Genomic DNA, 17,013 nt, shown 5'->3' on the forward strand with positions numbered 1-17,013 from the left:
TTTTTAAAATGTTTAACATAAGGTTATATTATTCTACAAGATATATGAGATAAATTGTATAAGCTTTTAGGATGTCTAACCCTTTGAAGCGAAGAGGATTAATGTTAAACTAAGAATTTTATTGTAAACTGATAAATACTGGAGGAAGGGACGGGAAAGAAAGGAGGAGGAGAAGAAGGTTTGTTGTGGAATGAGGGAAGAAGGAGAAGAGCAACTCCGAATATAATTAAAATGTTTTATTTTAATGCTTTCTTTAAGGGAAACATGTATATGGAGGACTTCTTATGTATAAGAAAATGTATAATTTATGTGGGGAAGGGAAAGGGTGGGGGGGAGAAAATTGTTTGTATTTCTTATAAAACTTTTTAATAAAATAAAAAAAGAAATTGGAATAAGGATTGTCACAGGGTGTTGGTGGATAGCATGGTGGAGATCATTGTTAGTTGTACTAAGGCTCTCTTAATTGTCTAATAGATCAGATAAAGGTGGTTACTCTCAAATCATGTACAAGGAATATTGTAAGAACAATTCTGCAATTTCCAGGGTCTTTTAACATGGAAGTAGCCTGCCAAACACAAATAGAAAAGGCACAATGATCTATATCATACATTCTAAGAGTTTCAGAATAACAGAATATTAAAAGTTGGAAGGGACCTTGGAGGTCTTATAAACCAACCCCCTGCTCAAGTTGGAGATCGTATAGCATTTTGGACAAATGGCTGCCAATCTCTTTTTAAAAATCTCCACTGATAGAGCACATACAACATCTGGAGGCAAACTGCAGAAAATTTCTCCTCCTTCTTCTAGCTTGGTTCTCTCCTTGATTAATTTCGATCTATTGCTTCTTGTCCTTCCTTCAGGTGCTTTGAAGAATAGGCTGACCCAGGGGTGATTTCTATTTACCTTTACTACCGGTTTGCAATGGGATTGTGCATGTGCTAGCTTCACTTGCGCACATGCCGAGGCTTCTGTGCATGCACAGATCGCCTATGATGACATCTGGGGAGGTGGGCAGAGCCTCCCACCAGTTTTACTACCAGTTCTTGTGAACCGGTCTGAACCGGGGGCAACCCACCACTGGATTGACCCCTTCTTCTCTGTGATAGCCCTTCAAATATTGGTACAATGCTTTCATTTCACCCCAGTCTTTCTGTTTGTTAGACTAAACATACACAGTTCCCACAGCTGTTCATTGTTTGCTTTAGCCTCCAGCCCCCTAATCATCTTTGTTGCTCTTCTTTGGCATTCAACATCTTTTTTGTATCGTAGTGAACAGAATTGGGTGCAGTATTCCAAGTGTGATCTTACCAAAGCAATATAAAGTGGTACTAGAACTTCATGTGATCTTGATACTTTCCCCTAATCCCAGTGAAATCATTTTTTTAAAAAAATCATAAACTCTTCTATTTTGCTGTATCTTTCCCATTATTTTCCATCCCTTTTCCCTTTTACTTATTTTCTCACTGATAACTCCAGTGTAATCATTTAAGTTTCCCCCCCATTTTCTCCATTGTTAAACCCAATGTAATAATCATTTAATTTTCCACAATCAAGCTCCTTGTCTTTGTCTTCTTCTTTATTTTCAGTCTCTTTTCCTTGCTTCTCGTTAGTTGTTTCTTTGTTAGCTTGAATGTATCTTAAATCCATTTTTTGGTCATCAAGTTTCAATTTTCCATGCAACATTGTAGTCATTTCCCTTATTTCCATTTTCAATGATAGGTACATCATTGTAATCATTTCCTTCAGTTCCTGCGCCATTTTGCTCTTTCTAAAAAGTTCAGTGCTATAATGATTTTTTTCCCCTCCTGAAGATGGCTCTCTACAATCCACGTTTACAATTGGCGAGCTCAAAAGGCATCCATTTTGGTTGCAGTCCCTTTTTACAATTTTTACTTACACCAAGTCAATTTAAAATTCAGTCCAAATTTATAAAGTCCAAATTCCACATTACATTCCAATTAGGTTCCAATTTAGAGTCATTAACCAGTCCTTTCTATTACAGGCTTTTCTTCGTTTTTTAAAAAAAACTCCTTTTAAAGTTTCCAAATTAAAAAAGAATCATTTCAGGTTCTTGGTTTTTCTTTTCTTTTTTTAAAGTTCTTCAGGTATTTTAAGTCCAAAACAAACAAATTTCTAGTCGGGTTCTGTTACTTTGTAACTTCCGCCTTACTCTTCTTCTTCCATCCTTTCCCACGTCTATTAGCCGCTATTATTATTATTTTCCTTTCTGTCTATGAGTTAAGTATCACTCACCCAACAGCAATATTCTGTTCAATTCTCAGCTCCTGCACAGCGCTTAATTCAGTTGCCCCAGTTTACTGACGGTCGTAATGGCCACGGCCCCCCACTGCAGAGTCAGAGAGAATTTCCTCTGACCTCCGAGGAACTTGCCTGTTCCTCTTGGTCTTCCAAGGTGCCTCTCTTTCTTCTCTGTCCCTACAGGACAGATCTGGTCCGAAGACCCCTCTGCAGCAGTTCGTCAGCCCGGGATTTCGCGGGGCTCATCAGAGCCCGCTAATCCCCGACTGTCTCACCGCAAAGCTTCCGGTCCTCCTCATATTTAAGTAGTTGTCCACTAGGACTCCTAGATCCCTGTCACAGTTAGTGCTGTTAAGCCAGGTACCACTGCATTTGATTTTTCTTGCCTAAGTGTAAAACCTTACTTTTCTTATTACTGAATTGCATTTTGTTGGATAGTGCCCAGTCTTCAAGTCTGTCAAGATCCTTCTGAATCTTGAGCCTATCTTCTAAAGTGTTGGCTATTCCCCCAGCTTGGTGTCATCTGCAAATATACAATTTGCAGAATCTAATATACAAGATGATCTTATTCAGAAGTGAGAATATGAACAATACAACTGAGTACCCATTTCCCTTGTGTAGAGAAGAATATAGTAGGTTTAAAAGATCAAGCAGCCATTAGAACACATACTGATTTCATTTGATACATCTTCTCCCTCTTCAACAGCATTTCCCTTGATTTTATTGTGCTAATATGAAAATCTATTTCCACTAATTCATACTATTGAACATAGATATTAATTGCTTTCATAATCAGTTTTAAGGGGGGAGTTTGCAGACAAAAAGCAGTCAGCCAACTTCATGCCCTCCTCTTAGATCTGTTTGGAAAATACATTGAGACATTGTTCAACACAACTGGAGTTGGGGGGAGATTAAGGGAAGATTAGAAAAACTAAAGTAAATATCTAAACTAAATAGCTGCATCAATATGTTAAGCTTGTTAACACATTTCTGTGAGTGTCACACAAAGGAATGGTTTTCAATTATTTTAAAATGTTAGAAGAAATTACACAGAATCATCTTTCAGTTAATTTACTGAATTTACTTTTAATTTCATTCTAGGTTTTTGATTTTTGGTTGTTTTTTTTTTAGTTAGCAGTAATGTAATTCTAGTATTTTCTAATGGAGTTTTTAGAACTAAGAACCACCACTGACCAGCAGGGTTCTATATCCTTTAAAAATAGAAAGACAGATTCTATAGTTATCTCTTCAACTCACTCTCTAGAAAATGCTCATCTGAACAAATAAATTCCTAAAAGTACTCTGTTTACACCAATTGCAGTATGCAAACTTTCAAATCCTGCTTCTTCTTTTCATAATCCTGGTTTCCCTTAGTAAATCCACTGCTACATATATGCTCAAATAAATCCATTTTGTTATGGAACCAATATCTCTTATTTTGGAAACAATCTAGAAAATACTAGTCTTCCATGGAATTTATAATTTCCTATTCTTTGTTTTTTTCAATCATAATTCTAATTTTTATTGTGGATCTTTACCTTCTAATAATGATAATTAGAGTGTTAATTGTTATAAATGATGGGAAAAACCAGAAGTCTAGAAAGAGTTCTCTATATTTCATCAATTAGATTGAAAAAGAATAGAGAAATATTTTAAGTTTGATTTTTTTACTTTTATCTATCCTGTTCTATAACCATAACACATTGTGGAACATAGAAATCCTGATAACCTGTTGCCATCTTCTTTTTGACTAAGCAACATCATAAAGGGTTTTTTTTATTTGAGTGTTCCAAACTCTGTTAATACTAGTGTAATTGAGAATGTTTGCAGCTGAGGTTGAAACCCTTCAACCTCAAATGACTGAAAAAGTGACAAAATGCAAGATATAAAATCTGCAAATAGAAATAGAATGGCTGTGGCAAAAGGAAACAATGGTAATACCAATAGTAATAGTTACCTTGAGTGCAATCACAAAACAACTGGAGCATTGGTTGAACACCATCAGTATTGACAAAATCACCACCCGACAATTGCAAAAGACAGCTTTACATGGAACAGTGTACATCTTGCAACAGTATCTTTAACACCATCAAACATCAGTATCTGCCTATCCCAGGTCCTTGGGAAGGATTTAATAGGTGAATAAAAATGCCAAATCCAATCTAAACATCTGGATGACTGTGTAATGAACCATAATAACAACAATAATTTTATTAAATGTATATGTTGCCGAACAATGACTCTGGAAGTCTTACAACAATCAAAGAAATTACAATAAAATTAGTTTAAAAGATAAAGAACAAAGATGCCAACATGATGAAATGGGGAGTCTCATTCTCCTTTGTCAAGGGCCTTGATGAAGAGCTAAGTCTTTGTGGCTCTTCTAAACAATAGCAGAGGGGAGTCATCCAGATTTCTGGAGAAACTTCATTGCTGAGGGAAGGTGCTGCTACACAGCAGGCATGCTTCTGAGGTCCTAAATATTGAACCCAGAGCCTGCTAATCTTGCAGAATTGAATTGGCTGGTTAGATTATTATGGCAGTTGTGTGGTCCTTCAGGTAACAAGGTAGTATGCCATGTAAGATTCTACAGATAATAACCAACACTTAAAATAACACCTGGAAGCAAACTGGAAACTGGTGTAGCTTGTGAAACAAAGGTGTTACATGGGCGTACTGAGGCATGTCCATTATTGCTCATGCCACTGCATTCTAGGTCAGTCAAAATTTCCTGATGGACTTTAAAAGCAGCCCAATATAGAGTGAATTGCAGTAGACAAGCTCTGAGGGCATGGCCAGGGCATGACTGACTGACTGAAGGACCTCTGATCTAGGAAAGGACACAAGTGGCACACCAGATGGAATTATGCAAAGGCCTTCCAAGTCACAGCTGACACCTGCTCATCAATCAGGAACTGCAAATCCAAGAAGATCCCTAGATTGTATACCAGGAGGAAGTATTAACTCATTCAAAAGCTCAATGCTAAATATCTTTTCCTTTAAAATATAATATTCATTGCATAGGTGATATCTATAGATATGCTATTCATTGCTGCTACATATGCTTCTTCTGCATTCTTGTATAATCTGGCCAAGGTAAATTCTTAATCCAATGTCAACTCTTCCTGTTGTGACTATTTATCACACAATGTTGTGTTAATGAATGCTCCCAACATTAGATCTCAAATAATTTCTGCTTCTAAGTTTCTATATTCAATGTGATACAACCAATTCCATAAATGCAATAGCACATGCATATATAGATTAATTTAGTGCTTGTGGTCTATCTCCAAATTTAAAACATTTAAATTTAAACCATTCCATCACAACATTTCTACATGGATGAAATAATTATTCAAAGCAGTTTTAGATTGTAAAAAGGTACTCTTTTCTCTTGATAAGCTTGTAAAATTAAATGACATATTCTTGGCTTAAATAAAGACAGTAAAATGTAAATATGCATTAATATACTTCAAACATATTCACAACCAACATGTGAAAGACTTTTTTCCTTGCTAATGTGTCTATTTTGAACTTGTTAATATGATTGTCACAGTATATAATGTGGAAAATATTTTAGACCAAATAAAAGCCTCTATTTGTCTGACTGATTAATCTGAATGATTTAACAAATAATTCATATTGTCCTAATGGTTAAGCAAGAATACCAATGATCTTCCTTATTAGCTGACCTCTCCTCTAATAATTGGAGGGATGGAGAAAGAGATCTTAATTTTGATCAGGGTGACCCCCTTTCAAGAGACCCACATTATGAGACAAATCACAAAGGCCAAGATCATCCAGTCGGCCATCTAATTCATCTTCTCCTCCCTCTCATAGTGGAGACGAACAAAATACTCAGCAATGATTTTTTTTTTCTGGCTAGTCCAAATCTCAAGTGCAATAAATTGTAGCATTCTTGTTTACATAAGAGGTCCCATCCAGGAAGTTTTAAAAAATATGACTACTAAGGACAAGTTCACTAGTAAGTAGAGCCTCATAGTAAGACAGTAAAGAGCAGAAGTTTTCCAAACCCTACTCATGTAAATAGAATTCCCATAGGTGATAACATTGAGTAATGAAGAAATTTGCAAAGTAGATTAGGTTGTACCAATGTCGATTAACAAACAAATATTTTGCCCAGGCATAGAGAGAGAAACAAAATGACAAGAATGACTTATAGAAAAAAAATTAATTGCCAGTTGAAGCAGAGGCCAACTATCCTTAAAAAAATTGTGACTTATAGTAGTAATTCATTGATAAAATGAAATGAAATAAAACAAAATACCTAGTCTAATTTTCGAACAAGACAGTTAGGAGGAAATAAAGTGATAAAATATAAAGTTAATACAAAGAGACAATAACTGGTTAAATAAATATCTCTTTGTTCACTTTGTTAGTTTTTAGAATTATAATTATCTCCAATTTTAGCCGATGATTGTTGTGAGTGTCTTGGTGTTGCGTGACTCTTACAGATTTCTTAGCAGCATTGTGGGTAGGAGCACTGATGAAACATTTCAGTCGGCACCTTTTGCTTTCTGTGATGAATTAGAAATACACCTTTGGAGAGCATCAGATGGTATGGGGGAGTTGATGATGCAGAGATACCTGGGAGTTACATTCGCTGTGAAAGCTGTGATGTCGAGTTGCAACTGTTAGATTTGTAGAACTAGCAGATGGTTGAGAGCAGAGTGGAACATCTGGGCAATTGTTTCTTTCTCAGACTGAAGTGTGTCCCGTATTTGAATGCTAGCTTCCACTGAATAATTAGGTCATGTCTTCTCCAATCTAAGATTGCATTGATAAGCCTTTTGCTGATTTCAAATGGAAGTCCCCTAAAAATAATCCCAACAGCTAATGAGCAATCAGCAAAGGCATTCAAATTCACTCCCGATTAGGGATGGAGTGCAACACAAAAGCAAGCAAACCAATCTTCAGGATGGTCTCTGATGTGTTTTACTATATGTTTTTAATCTACCTCAATCATTTTGGGCAGGAACTATGGCAGCATTAGATTCTAAGGAGTGATTCTGATATTTTCCAAAACAGGTTCCTGGAGAGATGATAGTTGTCAATTTAGGTTTTAGCTAAAAGAGCCTATTTTTGTGTAGGGTGTGATCAGAAAATAGCATTTTAATGCCACCCTAATTAATTGTGAATGGCAAATGACTGAACTAATTTACGAAAAGTTGTAATCCAATTTATTATATCCTTCCCTTCCCTACCCTTATTATATCCTATATGAATCCAGGAAACAGGGACTGCAGTAGAAAATCCTTCTTGAATATTTGGATAGGCATGCAAAGGGACAACAGTAATGAAAGCATACACTCCTGGCAAGTTTTGTAGAATGAAAAGAAATTGAGCCATTTTGGATCTGGGCTGTAAATCCATATAATCTTCTATAAAATAGTCCTGTCTAGGTGGTTTATTTCCAGTTCTCTGGGAGAAGGAAGTATGGTCCATTATTAATCCAAAACAACTACTCTGAAAGTGATCCAAGAAGACTGGCAGGAATGTCAAGTATGATTATCTGCTGAAGGTGTTTTGGCAGGCAGGAGGAGTTACAGGAGCTTCTCCCTCATCAGGAGCAATGAGGTACAGGAAGGGACTGATGTTGCTGAAACTCAGTAGTGGGATTGCATTGTGATGTCTAAGAAAGAATGGCTGGGTACCCAAGGCTGGGTACCTCTAAAGAACCTTTAATTTACTGGATCAAGTTTTTGGAAATGTGTCCATTTATTGTTGGAAATGTGTCCACAAAAATCAATTGGAAATACAGAAGCTCATTCAACTATGGAGCAAGTAAATAAAGCCCCCCTCATTTGTGATCTTGTTCAAGAGGAGGGAGCAGACCTGGCGGGTATTACGGAGACCTGGTTGGGCCAGGAGGAGGGGGGTTCCCCTTGTTGAAATGTGCCCACCAGGCTTCCGAGCATTCCATCAGCTGAGGGTTCAGGGGAGGGGCGGGGGGGGTAGCGGTTGTTATAAAGGAAGGTCTTGGTCCGAAGGAGGCCACTGTGCCTCAGATAGCCGGATGTGAGCCCCTGTTTGTGAAGTGGGGTCATGGGGTGCAGGTGGGTCTGCTGATCACATACCTAGCTCCCTGCCATGTGGTGACGGCCCTGCCTGAACTGCTCAACGTGATAGCCGGGATGGCGGTTGATACCCCCAGACTTATGGTAATGGGGGATTTCAACCTGCCATCCATCGGTGAAACGTCTGAGGCGGCTCGGGAGTTCATGGCTTCCATGATGGCCATGGACCTGACCTAGTTAGTTCATGGCCCTACACACATAGGGGGACACACTCTGGACTTGGTCTTCATCTCTGGCCAGTGGCTGAATGGTTTAGATATAGGGGATGTAGTGATTAAACCCCTGTCATGGTCTGACCATTCTCTCCTTCAACTTGACCTTCAAACTGCTACACCCCGCCGCAGGGAGGCGGAACTGACTAGGTGGTTCCGCCCCAGGCGCCTAATGGATCCTGATAGGTTCCAGACGGAGCTTGAGCCATTCCCTGAGGCTCTGGCTCACGACCCGGCTGAAGACCTGGTGGCCGCCTGGGATAGGGTGACCACTGGAGCTTTGGACCGTGTCGTGCCTTTGCCACCTCTGACCTGCCGCAGATCTCACTTAGCTCCCTGGTTCTCTGAGGAGCTGAGGGAGATGAAGCGCCGGAAAAGACGCCTAGAGAGCAGTTGGAGGGCTAGCCTTTCCGAATCCAACCGAACAATGGTAAGGTCTCATATTAAGACCTATCTAGTGGCGATAAAAATGGCAAAGTTTAATTATTTTTCCATTCTTATCGCGTCTGCAGATAACCGCCCAGCCACCCTGTTCAAGGTGACCTGCTCCCTGCTCCATCCGGAAGCACGGGAGGACCCCCTTGGAGGGCAGGGCTGAGGATTTTGTGCAGTATCTGCATGACAAAGTCGCTCAAATTCAGGAAGGCCTGGATTCTGACTTGGTAGATACAGGCGGGGTGACGGAGACAGGTCTTGAGAGCATTATTTGGGAGGAGCTTGACCCAGTGACCCCTGAAGACATGGACAGGATTCTGGGTAGACTTAGCGCGGCCACATGTTTATTGGACCCGTGTCCCTCCTGGTTGGTGCTGGCTTCCCGGGAGGTTACACGAGGCTGGCTCCAAGGGGTTGTTAACGCTTCTTTGAGAGAGGGCTACTTTCCCACCGCCTTAAAAGAGGTGGTGGTGAGGTCCCTCCTCAAGAAGCCCTCCTTGGACCCAGCTGTTTTAGCAAATTATCATCCAGTCTCCAACCTTCACTTCGTGGCGAAGGTTGTTGAGAGTGTGGTGGCGTGACATTTCCCCCAGTACCTGGATGAAGTGGTCTATCTCGATCCATTCCAGTCGGGCTTCAGGCCTAGGCACAGCACGGAAACGGCATTGGTCGCATTGGTTGATGATCTCTGGAGGGCTCGGGACAGGGGCTGTTCCTCTGTCTTGGTCCTGTTAGATCTCTCAGCGGCTTTTGACACCATCGACCATGGTATCATGATGCGATGGTTGGAGATGTTAGGGGTGGGGGGCACCATGTTGTGGTGGTTCTCCTCCTTCCTCTCTGACTGGTCGCAGTTTGTGTTGATGGGGGGGCCAGAGGTCGACCCGGGGCGCCTTGTATGTGGGGGGCCGCAGGGGTTGGTCCTCTCGCCCCTTGTATTCAACATTTATATGAAGCCGCTGGGTGAGATCATCCGTGGTTTTGGGGTGAAGTACCATCAGTCCGCTGATGACACTCAGCTGTACATCTCCACCCCGGACCACCCCAATGATGCCCTTGATGTGATGTCCTGGTGTCTGGAGGCTGTACGGATCTGGATGAGGAGAAACGGGCTCAAGCTCAACCCATCCAAGACCGAGTGGCTGTGGCTTCCAGCATCCCGATATAGTCAGTTGGTGCCATCTCTGACTATTGGGGGTGAGTCGTTGGCCCCCACAGAGAGGGCTCACAACTTGGGTGTCCTCCTGGATGCACGGCTGTCTTTAGAAGAGCATGTGATGGCCGTGGCCAGGGTTTTTTTTTATCAGGTTCGCCTGATTTGCCAGTTGTGTCCCTTTCTGGATTGGGACTCCTTACGCACAGTCACTCATGCCCTCGTCACTTCCTGCCTGGACTACTGCAATGCTCTCTACATGGGGCGCCCCTTGAAGAGCATCCAGAGGCTCTGGTCCAGAATGCGGCCGCGCGGGTGATTATGGGAGCATCATGGCGCTCCCATGTAACATCTCTCCTGCGTGAGCTGCACTGGCTCCCAGTGGTCCTCGGGGTGCGATTCAAGGTGTTGGTGACCACCTTTAGAACGCTCCATGGCTTAGGGCCGGGATATTTACGGGACCGCCTTCTGCCACCGAGAGCCTCCCACTGGCCAGTACGCTCCCACAGAGAGGGGCTCCTCCGGGTGCCATCGGCCAAAAAATGTCGATTGGCGGCCCCCAGGAGAGAGCTTTCTTTGTGGGAGCACCTGCCCTCTGGAACGAGCTCCCCCCAGAGATACAGACGATTCTGGACTTACATACTTTCCATCGGGCCCTCAAAACCTTTTTATTTCATCAAGTCGGGCTGGCCTAATCTCTCCAATTGTGTATTTTAATTTGGATTTTTAATGGGGGATTTTAACTGTCGGGCCAAATTGTTTAATTCATTTTTAAATTGTTTTTATATTTTATATTTGATGTTTTTTACTTATGGCTGTTCACCGCCCTGAGTCCTTTGGGAGAAGGGCGGTATATAAATTTAAATATTAAATTAAATTAAATTAAATTAAATTAAATTAAATTAAATTAAATTAAATTAAATTAAATTAAATTAAATTAAATTAAATTAAATTAAATTAAATTAAATTAAATTAAATTAAATTAAATTAAATTAAATTAAATTAAATTATTAAATTAAATTAAATTAAATTAAATTAAATTAAATTAAATTAAATTAAATTAAATTAAATTAAATTAAATTAAATTAAATTAAATTAAATTAAATTAAATTAAATTAAATTAAATTAAATTAAATTAAATTAAATTAAATTAAATTAAATTAAATTAAATTAAATTAAATTAAATTAAATTAAGTACTTCCTAACTCAAAAGAACCCTGGCCATGGCCAGTTCTCAAAGCAAAACATGGGATGAAATTCGTGGTTTCACAAACTATTGGGGTTTCCCCATTGAATATCTAGAAGCATCATTCCTGAGTCCTTCGGGAGAAGGGCGATATAGAAATTCAATAAATAATAATAATAATAATAATCAAAGGTTGCTGGTGGTTGCCAGGTGACACAAAAGAAAAAGATTATGGGTCAACAGATAATGGCTGATTCTTGCTACAAAATAACTACCTTGAGGAGCTGTGGAGGCACAGTGGTTACAATGCAGTATTGTAGGCTAATTCTGCTCACAGCCAGGAGTTCAATCCTGACCAAGGTTGCCTCAACCTTCCATCTTTCTGAGGTTGGTAAAATGAACATCCAGATAGTTGAGGCAGTAAGCTGACATTGTAAACCGCTCAGAAAGTGCTATAAGGCACTATGGAGCGATATAGAAGTCTAAGTGCTGCTGTTATTGCTTCAGTGTTTCCCTCTACTCTACTGCTGATACTAAATTGTAGTATAAGTTACCTTTTAGAATTTGTTTCAGAGATCAAGCATCATTTGTAGTAGGCATCCTGTTTACTTACAGTTCCAGAGTTAGCAGAAGCAAACTTGGAAAGGGCAGAAATGTAACCCTGTATGTAGACTTAGGCAAATTCCAATAATCATATGATCATTGCAGCAGAACTATTGATTGGATTGAGCATCATAATTTGATTGTATTTGCATATTGATGAAATAAAGATAGTGACATAATGAGGGTTCATTTACAAAGACAGTAGCTCATTGATTTAGACAAAGGCTATGTTCTATGAATACAGTTATCATTAATGTATTACCGTCTTCTCCTGTATTATCGCCCAGCAACTTTGCTTCCTAGTGTTGATTCCATCTCATAGTGCCCTAATCAACATTTTTTTAAAATAAATATTTAATGGTTGAGATAACAGTTTATTTCCTCTGGGAAAGTAGATCTGAGGAGTGGGTAATTTATGTGCCTTACCTAGTATTTTCTTTCTACTATATGGTTTTCAATAAATGTCTGTATAAAAAAATCTCTATTATTTGTAAATTCGTATTGCAGAAAAGAGATTGTATATATAACTTATTAGAAACCAATATTTGTTATAAGGAACAGTTAAATAGATTATTTTCAGAAAACATGGGCATTTTAACATAGCAATACTTTAAAATAGCTGGTAATGGAAGCTAATAGCAGCTAACAAGGGAAAGGAAAACTGGGGATAGCCAGTAAGTGAAGAGCATTATCTAATATGTTTCTGAAAAATCAGTGGTGCAGTTTCAACTGGTCTCCTAAAGCAATGTGTAGGTTCTGAGCAGGAGTGAGTTTGTGTAGCTTCACTACATAGCCTTCAATAGCTAATGTTCCAGCCCTTAAACGTTTTCAGTTGCAACTATGCTGACATTTTGTGGCTGCCAGGGATCTACTTGAATTGGTCGGTTTCCCCTCCACTGCCAGCTGGTTAACTGTAGAGGGGAAAAAATTAATATTCCTCAACCATTTTGTGAGGAGAAAAAAATGACACAAATGGCTGTTAAGAAGTGGGAGACTGACATATCAGAAGTTCCCACCAATGGATAGGTTCCCGTTACCACCTCCAAATTTCTGATTATATATTTAATTATATATTTATTTATTTACTTATTTATTATTTTCATATTTTCTTCTAAAGTATTAGCTGAGTTGGTTGGCTTGGCTTGTAAAAGAAGCCCCTTTGCACTGCAGGGATGAAGCACCACTTCTGCATGTAAAGCAGTCAGAATACTGGAAGGAATTTGGGTTTGAATCGTTGGTTTTTACTACAGCTCCTTCTGAGCATAGTTTGTTAATGGAGCCTCTCTATTCAGGGCATGTGACTGTTGCTATTTAATCTGTTTTGTGTTTCTTGGACTAATTCAGATATTAATTAGTGTGAATAAAGTTTGGGGCCATGCTAAATGAGAGACTGTCTACTCCTTCATAGCTTTTCTGCCAGTTCAAAAACTTCTATCATATGTCCTACCCCCAGTGGTGGGATTCAATTTTTTTAACAACCGGTTCTGTGGGCGTGGCTTAGTTAGGGGTGTGGCTTGGTGGTCATGCGACTGGGTGGGTGTGGCTAGCTGGTCATGTGACTGGGTGGGCGTGACTAGCTGGTCATGTGACCAGGTGGACGTGGCTATCTGCATAGGGACTACTCAGAGGGCTGAAAATAGTCATATCTGACTGGTCCTCGTACTTTTGACCGGTCCTCGCACTTATGACCATCCTCACATTTATGCCTGTTGTGGCATTCTTAACAACCGTGTCACTTATTTCTCTTCATCATAGTGACAAGCTAGAGCAAAAACGTAAAATGTGAGGACAGTCGTAAGTTCGAGGACTGGTCAAAAGTGCGAGGACCAATTAAAAATAACTTTTTCAGCCCTCTGAGTAGTCCATATGCACAAAAGGACTACCCAGAGGGCTGAAAAAATGATTTCTGACAGATTCTCGCACTTTTGACCGGTCTTCGCACTTATGACTGGTCATCATTTATGCCCATTGTAGCATTCTTAACAACCGTGTCACTCATTTCACAACTGCTTCTCTTCACCATGGTGACAAGATAGGGCAAAAACATAAAATGTTAGGACAGTCGTAAGTTTGAGGACTGGTCAAAAGTGCGAGAACCAGTCAAAAATAACTTTTTCAGCCCTCTGAGTAGTCCATATGCATAAAAGGATACAGCAATAGAGAGGGATGAAGGAAGGGAAATTAGAGTAGGAGTGAGGGTAAGAGAGGGCGGAAGAGAGGAGGAGAAGGAGAAAGGAAGAGGAAGTAGGGAGGAGAAGAAGAGGGGGGAAGAGAAAGTAAGAAGGAAAGAAAAGAGAGGGTTGGTAGGTTTGAGGAGAAAGATTGCTGTACAATAAAAAAGATGAAAGGGAAGAAAGCCAACCCCAAACAAATATAAAGATATTAAGATAAAGAATGAATTGTTAAACTTTAAAGAATAAAAGAGAACAAATATGAATAAATAGCAATAATTAGAAACACACATACAAACATACAATGTATTTTCTTTGAACAGAATATTTGGCTGGTTCACAAATTTAAACAGTGTTTAGTCATTTCAATTAAATTTACAATTTCTATATTTCCTTTTTGCCATATTTATTCCTCATCTATTTTTTTTAAAAACCAATATTACCCTTCATCCTCATCTCTAATCTTAATCAAATTCAATTTTTCCCTTCTATTCTATATTATACCCCTTCCCATTGTCATCTATTTTTATATCCATCCTCACATTGGTTAATTATGTAATTATGTAATACAGTTGTTTAATACAAATTCAACATTTTAATATAAATCAATTAGTTATAAAACTATCTTTTTTGTATATTAATCAATATGAACATGAATATTCCAATTATTTTCATGCAATCCAATTTCTTACAAATCAATTAATTATATTTACCAATAATAATAAACCAAATAATTTCCCCTATGTATTCCTCCAAACCACAACTTAACCATTTCTGCTTTCAACACAATATACAATTAATAGTATCTCAATTATTACAATTCCCTAGTTAAATAGAGCTTTTTTTCTTTTGTCTTTTAAAATCTTGAACTCTCCTCTTTTGTCCTAAATTTCCCATTGTTTGCACCTACCTTTTTTGGTGAGGAGAAAGAAAAAGAAAAAGAAATCTCTCTCCCTGCCTCATTTTGTCACGTTGCAGCAAAGCCTGCTTTACTTTCATTTTCCTTTTAGCTAGGGGAAAAAAAAAATCTGCTCGAGCACTCTTTGCAGCAAGCAAAGAAAGTGCAAAACAAGAGCTTGCAAACAAGCCTGCAAAACAGCTGAGAGCAAATCAGCTGAGAGTCGGAGGCTGATCTAATCATGCTAATTAACCTATGCTGAAACTGAAAGAGGCTGTATTTTTTCTTGCTGTTTGCTTACAAGGAGGTAAGTGCTGTGAGGCATAGGTCAAGGGGAGGGCCACCCTCCTTGCCACTTAGCCCCCCTGTCGCCCCCCTTTGCCTCTAGCATCCCTCTTGCCGCCCCCCTTGCTGTTTACCGCCCACCTAAGGCATCCCACCGCCCCCCAGGGGGTGGTACCGCCCACTTTGGCAACCACTGGCTTAACTACTTAACAACCGGTTCTACCAAAGTAGAATCCCACCACTGGGTCTACCCATTTATATTTGCAGGCGTCGGTCTATTCATTTCTTTTCTTTTAACACTGATCAGATGTAGGGTGGCTCTTTGAAGCCCCGCGAAAAACACCGAACCGTTTGTTAAATTGCTGGCTCACCCACCCCTCGCCCAGTGGTGCGGAGGGGCGGGGCAAGGGGCGGGGCCAGCCAGCAATTTAACAAACGGTTCGGCCGAACCCCCTAGAACTGGCAGAATCCCACCACTGCCTACACCACTGTCAAAGGTGAACTTCTTGAATATATGAGATAGTGATAACTCTTACCTTAAACTTAGTCTTCAGAAAGATTTAAAATTATTTCTTTATATACATGACGTTGCTTTGCTTATGATATGTGGTGGTGTTTCTCATAATGTACGTGTTTTAAATTATTAATGCTTTATTATCTTTACTGAATATTTGGGGGGAGTGGAGTTAAATGAGAAGTTGAAAAACTATATATATATATATATATATATATATATATATATATATATATATATATATATATATATATATATTTGTTTTCTCAGGTTTTCGCGGGTGTTTGTATGTAGGTCTTTGGTTATTCGGGTCTTCTCCCACGTAAAATTGGAAGTGTCTTGGCGACGTTTCGACGAAGTCTCATTCGTCATCTTCAGGCTGGTGTTCTTGGCTTCGTGCTTCCAGGAGCAATGTGAGATCGCAGCTGTCTCTTCCTTTTAACTGCTAGTGGAGGTGTGAGCTGATTGGGTGGGAACTTGGCTGTGTTCTGATTGGGTGGAGGTGTGTTCTGATTGGTTAGGGGCTTGGCTGTGCTCTGATTGGCTGGGGTTGTGTTCTTTTTGGGTGGGGGCTTGGTTGTGCTCAGCTTAGTCTGAGTTGCAGGGGGATTTGAGCTGGTGAGCTGCGTTGTTGTTGTTTGGCTTCGTGTTTGTGGCCGTGCGAGCTCTTCATGGTGGGTGTCAGTCTGCTTCATGTATGGATTGGAGGGGTTTAAAGTGGCTAATGATGCAGCTGCGGTCTGGCTTCTGGTCCTTGGTCGTGGCTCATTATCAGTGTGGGTTTGAGTCTGCTTTCTGCGTGGATGTGTGGTGGTGACATCAGGTGTGGCACTTGTGAGTGTGGGTCTGGTGTCATTCGTCGTGTTAGGGACTCGTTTGTCAATAAGGGCGGGTTTCCAAATGGCTGGTAGGCGGGAGGTATCGTCTCGTTTGTTCATGCTGTGTGGGCGTTTTTCTATCTCAATGGCTTCTCTGATTATTCTGTTGTTAAAGTGTTCAGTTTTGGCGATAGTTCTGGTCTTTTTAAAGTCAATATCATGTCCTGTGGCTTTAAGGTGTTGGACCAGGGAAGAAGTTGGTTCCTCTTTTCTGACTGAGTTCTTGTGTTCTTCTATGCGTGCACTTATTCGTCTGTTGGTTTGTCCGATGTATGTGGTGGGGCAGGCGGTGCATGGGATTTCATATACTCCTTGATTTTC

At 39.9% G+C, this 17,013-nt stretch overlaps 1 protein-coding gene across 1 annotated transcript in view; it reads left to right on the forward strand.

Moving 5' to 3' along the window:
• GABBR2 (gamma-aminobutyric acid type B receptor subunit 2) overlaps window positions 1-17,013 on the forward strand; it is a 342,456-nt gene that overhangs the window by 31,459 nt on the left and 293,984 nt on the right. The window lies entirely within an intron of this gene.

Source organism: Pituophis catenifer, unplaced genomic scaffold (genome assembly GCF_029215685.1).
Source record: "Pituophis catenifer annectens isolate HBS135680 unplaced genomic scaffold, rPitCat1.0.hap2 SCAF_3, whole genome shotgun sequence".
Lineage (NCBI taxonomy): Eukaryota > Metazoa > Chordata > Lepidosauria > Squamata > Colubridae > Pituophis > Pituophis catenifer.